Source organism: Salvelinus sp. IW2-2015, unplaced genomic scaffold (genome assembly GCF_002910315.2).
Source record: "Salvelinus sp. IW2-2015 unplaced genomic scaffold, ASM291031v2 Un_scaffold83, whole genome shotgun sequence".
Classification (NCBI taxonomy): domain Eukaryota; kingdom Metazoa; phylum Chordata; class Actinopteri; order Salmoniformes; family Salmonidae; genus Salvelinus; species Salvelinus sp. IW2-2015.
In genome coordinates, this window is record NW_019942514.1 from 1,723,729 (window position 1) to 1,729,728 (window position 6,000).

Here is a 6,000-nt window from a genome sequence, read left to right on the forward strand (position 1 = left end):
GAGCGGTTTGATGGCTGCATGGTCCCAGGGTGTTTATACTTGCATACTATTGTTTGTACAGATGAATGTGGTACCTTCAGGCTTTTGGAAATTGCTTGACTTGACTGATATATTTTGATTTTCCCATGATGTCAAGCAAATAGGCACTGAGTTTGAAGGTAGGCCTTGAAATACATCTACAGGTACACCTCCAATTGACTCAAATGATGTCAATTAGCCTATCAGAAGCTTCTAAAGCCATGACATCATTTTCTGTAATTTTCCAAGCTGTTTAAAGGCACTTAGTGTATGTAAACTTCTGGCCCATAGGAATTGTGATACAGTGAATTATTAGTTAAATGTCTGTAAACAATTGCTGGAAAAATTACTTGCGTCATGTGTAACGGATGTGAAATGGCTAGCTAGTTAGCGGGTACGCGCTAGTAGCATTTCAATCAGTTACGTCACTTGCTCTGAGACTTAAGTAGTGTTGCTCCTTGCTCTGCAAGGGCCGTGACCTTTGTGGAGCGATGGGTAACGACGCTTCGAGGGTGACAGTTGTCGATGTGTGCAGAGGGTCCCTGGTTCGCGCACGTGTCGGGGCGAGGGGACGGTTTAAAGTCATACTGTTACACATGCACAAAGTAGATGTCCTAACCTACTTGGCAAAACTATAGTTTAACAAGAAATTTGTGGAGTGGTTGAAAAACGAGTTAGACTCCAACCTACGTGTATGTAAACTTCCGACTTCAACTGTATATGTTTGAGATGGCTGTCAGAAGCGCATCAGTATCTCACATAACTAAAATAAGATTAACTTTGATCTCTCCCCCTCTCTGCTCTGATAGACATGAGCCTGAACTCATCTCTCAAGCATTGCACTGAATAATTTATGTAGACTCTATGCTTTAGGCCACCAACATATTTGATCAACTTCCAAATATTGTTTTGCAAAAGAGCGAGAGTATCAGGAATCAAGGTAAGACCCAGATACAGACCGTGTCGAAGTAACAATGTTTATTACAGCAACAGTGGCAAAGGAACAGGACAGAAGGCAGGCTCAGGTCAGACAGAGGTCAGTAATCCAGAGGTGGGGCAAGGGTCAAAAACCAGAAGGACGAGAAAATAGAGACTGGGGAAAAGCAGGCGCTGACACAAACACTGGTTGGCTTGACAAACAAGGTGAACTGGCAACAGACAGAACACAGGTGTAAATACACAGGGGATAATGGGGAAGATGGGTGACACCTGGAGGGGGGTGGAAACAATCAAAGACAGGTGAAACAGATCAGGGTGTGAGAAGGAAGACAATGGATGGAGTGCATAGGCCATCACCAGTGAGTGAGAATCATTGGGTGAGTCATTGAAACTGGAAAGCATTTTTAGGACTATAATTTCCTCATGTAGCACACAATATGTCTCCACACACCTCGGCTATTGATGGATTCAAGACAAGGTCGTTTTTACTGATCTTAGATTCTCAATTTGTCAGTTTCAAAGAAGCCTGCCATTTTGATCATTGGGTGGTATGAACAAAAATTAATCCAAAGTCTCCAGTCATGTTAAATCACGTAGAATTGCATAAAATGTGTTAATAAAAGGCCAACATCTTCCCGGACATTATGCTACAAAAAAATGTACGCCCTGTGCAACTTCTGTCAGTGCCTCGCCTCTACTGCTCTATGCCACAACGCAAATGCGATGATATGAATTCAATACTTGAATATAAATATAAAACATTCCGGTACCTCAGAACTCCAGGTCACCCCTCTCTTGTGGTCACTGTTTGTTCCGGCATCTCACGATGCCCGGTGAAGCAACTGCCACCCAGTGGGATGCACCTTGATACAACTCCATTGCACTGATCATTTACACCGGCTTGAAGTTGTGTTAGCTAATTGGCATGTCATGGCGCAGCCCAGCCTCACATTCAATTTGCTGCATGGCGAAGTCCATAATCCAGGTGGTGAGCAATAATACAAGTTATTTCTCCCTCACCCATCGAAATAAACATCACTTTGAATGTGTTATACAAGAGACAAAATTCACAAATTATACAGCACAACAGCAGAGTCATGTCTTAAGTGTAAAACTAACAATGACTCAATAATCCATGCTTTCTGGGAACACTATAAAGTCAAAAGGTTATGGGAGAAGCTAGGGCTATGGCAGTCATAACATTTTGTCAGCTGGTGATTGTCAAGCAATTAACTGCCGGTCTCACGGTAACTTGCAATTAATTAACATAAACAGGTTTAGCATCTCCTGGCTTCCCTGCATAGCTAACAAGTCACTGATGCAGACCTTTGGAACATCTAAAAAATTTTAAACGTCTAATAAATCCATTTAATATAGCCTACACCATCACAATAAATCCATTATTTATTTTAGACAGGTCTAAAGAAACATGGTATGAAGAAAATGTAGTCTATTTCACTGGAATAGCTTACTCTGAGTTGTCCTTATGTTCGTCCCTGATCTGGCTGTGGGCTACACTAGTTCATTTAGAAGACAAGATTTGCTGAGAATTCCGTAGCATTCCCGACTGGTGCAGCGGTCTAAGGAACTGCATCTTAATGTTAGAAACGTCACTACAGACACCCTGGTTCGATCCTGGGCTGTATCACAACCGGCCGTGATTGGGAGTCCCATAGGGCGGCGCACAATATGTCCAGAGTCATCTGCGTTACGGTTTGGCTTGCGGTAGGCCGTCATTGTAAATAAGAATTTGTTCTTAACCGACTTGCCTAGTTAAATAACGGTTAAATATAAAAAATAAAATAAAAATATTTATAGTATGAAGAACACAATTAAACATAGCTAAATGAAATAGAAAGGATATTTTCTCAATGATTTGAGGGAGTGCGCACATGCGGCTATTCTGTGTTGAGCGGTTAACAAATAAACAGGTCGTTCTATATGCTTAATTTAGTTATTTATGCAACTCTAATTGTGATACAAACATTGGGCAATATGTTTAGATATTTTACACATTCTAAGGCTGTATGATGAAACTCTTAATGATGATTTAAAAAAAAATTGCAATGGTGGCAAGCGGAGCGTTTCAACGTAGTCCTATGACTCCTTTCTATTCGAAAACTCCTTGTTGCCGCATCAAAAGTGTATTTTATCCCGAAGTCTTCCTCCACGAAGTGCTGGGTGCTAGCTCGAGCTTCCAGCAGCAGACTATGATTGATAATGTCAAAAGCCTCACTGAAGTCTAATAAAACAGCACCCACAACCTTTTTATCAACAATTTCTCTCAGCCAATCATTTGTGTAAGTGCTGTGCTTGTTGAATGTCCTTCCCTATGAGCGTGCTGAAAGTGTGTTGTCAATTTGTTTACTGTAAAATAGCATTGTATCTGGTCAAACACAATTTTTTTACAAAAGTTTACTAAGGGTTGGTAACTGATTGGTTGGTTATTTGGCTTTACTACTGTATTCTTAGGCAGCGGAATTACTTTTGCTACTCCCCAGGCCCGGGGGCACAAAATTAGCAAATATTTCTTAAAACATGATTTCACTTTGTCATTGAGGTATTTGTGTAGATTGATGAGAAAAAATCAATTTAATCCATTTCGAATTCAGGCTGTAACACAACAAAATGTGGAATAATTGAAGGGGTATGAATACTTTCCGAAGGCACTGTAAATTCCTTTCTCTTGTTTATTATGGCTATATTCCCACTGATATTCCTTTATGTTATTTATATTTTACGTGTGTATTTATGTCTTTATTATAATATTTAATTTGTAGATCGCATTTCCTACACTCAATGCACAGGTAAAGCTTGTTGGGGCTTGCTCCTGTGCGCAAATCAATTCACAAGGCGAGACCGAGATGCAGACACAGGAGGCAGATGGTTGGAGTCTAACAATGTTTATTAATCCAAAAGGGTAGGCAAGAGAATGGTCATGGACAGGTAAAAAGTTCAAAACCAGATCAGAGTCCAGGAGGTACAGAGTGATAGACAGGCTAGTGGTCAAGGCAGGCAGAATGGTCAGGCAGGTGGGTACAGAGTCCAGAAACAGGCAAGGGTCAAAACCGGGAGATCTAGAAAAAGGAGAATAGCAAAAAGGAGTACGGGAAAAACACGCTGGTTGACTTGACTAAACATACAAGACGAACTGGCACAGAGATACAGGAAACACAGGGATAAATACACTGGGGAAAATAAGCGACACCTGGAGGGGGTGGAGACAAATCACAGGAACAGGTGAAACAGATCAGGGCATGACATTCACGGCTGTAGTTTGAGCTTATTTATTGCCTTTTATTTATGAAAAGAAGCTGATACTGGCCTTTATTATTTCTGATTCATTTATGATATTGTAGCTTAATTAATATGATTTATATTACAGTGTTTATAATCCTAGAAAAACGAAAATACTTTTGACAGTAGCCTATGTATTGCCTACCTAAAACATCCTTTTATAACCTTGAAGTCCTTCAAAATAGAAACTACATATCATAATGTTAGAAAGTAGATATAGGCTACTGTGTGTGGGGCAGGCTAAATAATTACAACGGAATAGGCCTAATTATAAGAATAGTGATAAGGGAAACGAAATAGAGAGAAGGCCGACAACATTTTAAAAATCTACTCAATTACGCGCAACACTCGCCGAGAGAGAGAGAGAGAGACCTGTTTCTCCTTGTTAGCCAAATAGCTAATTTTGGCCTGAGCAAACAGAAATTCAACTAAACACATTTTTCTTTCTCCTTACGAATACCTGTATCCCATTATAACATCCAACAGCAAAACCACCCCCAACCTGTCACACAGACATTCCAACAGAGACATTAAAGGCATTAACCTGGTGCACACAAGAAAACACATGAATCACAGTTTCTTTTATTTGACAGAAAGGACACCCCTGCCCAATTCCCGGATCAACCGTGCCAACCAGCTGTTAGTGGCCAGGGCCCATGAACCCTCCACTGGAGGCCCCTGACCTCTTGGTACTGGGGGTTTGTAGAGCGCCCTCATCTAAAACCCACCATACTCTCTGCCCCACATACTGCCACTGATGTGCCTTCACTCCTGTTAGGCTTCTAATGTTCCTAACCTTAACGCAGAGGTTGTAGAGGGCTTTACCTCCACCCCCTCAAACTCCCCCAGGTCGGATGTGTAAAATCTAACAAGTCCTCCAGACCCCTTGCCAGTCTCCAGTCTCTGCCGTCACCTGCAGTGGCGGAACATTGGTGGCCCCTCTCCCTTTGGCCTCTCAAACACCCCCCTTACCGCTCAGACAGTGCCTCCGGACCTCCTCCAGGAATCTCTCCACAGCTAAGAGACGTTATTCCTGTGTTGCGCCAAGACCTCCGGGTTTTCCACCCCTCCTCTCCCAGCAGTCTCAGGTCCACTAGCCTTGTAAACCCCTGCCATCAGTTGCTCTGCAGGGTGGCGACTGAACCGATCTCAAGGGATGGCTGTTTGGAAAATAGGCTCCTCCCACACCCACTGCCCAGGCTCCACACCCCCTTCTCGTTGGGCCTTAGCAGCTGCCAGGCCCTCAGCACCGAGAGTAAAACTCTGAGAGACCTGCTGTACTCAGCCTCTCCAGCTTCAAAGGCGCTGCCGGTCCAACCCTAATCCCCAGCTCTCCTCAGCAGGCGCATGCTGGTTCCCTCCAGCCAACATCAGTATGGTACAGCAGTCTGCACCGCCTTTAGCCGGAAAGCAGCCATCCTGCTCTCCAGTTCCACCAGGCCCTGTCCTCCTTCGTGGACGGTCATGTACAACACTGCTGCCTTCAGCCAGTGATGCCCGACCAAAAAGTCCACCACGCTTGCGTTGCAGGTCTGCAAGCAGACGGCAGGGGGGTTGAGGACAGCCAGTTTAGCCACAAGGAAGATGCCACCAGGTTGTAATTATCAGCACCCTCCTCTATATGACACTTGGGAAGAGAGCCACCTCCACCTGGCCAGTCTTGACACCACTGCCTGTGACAGCCCTCCCAGTTCTTCCTGACCCACCTCTCCGAGCCCAGGTACACCCCAAGGCGACTTGATTTGA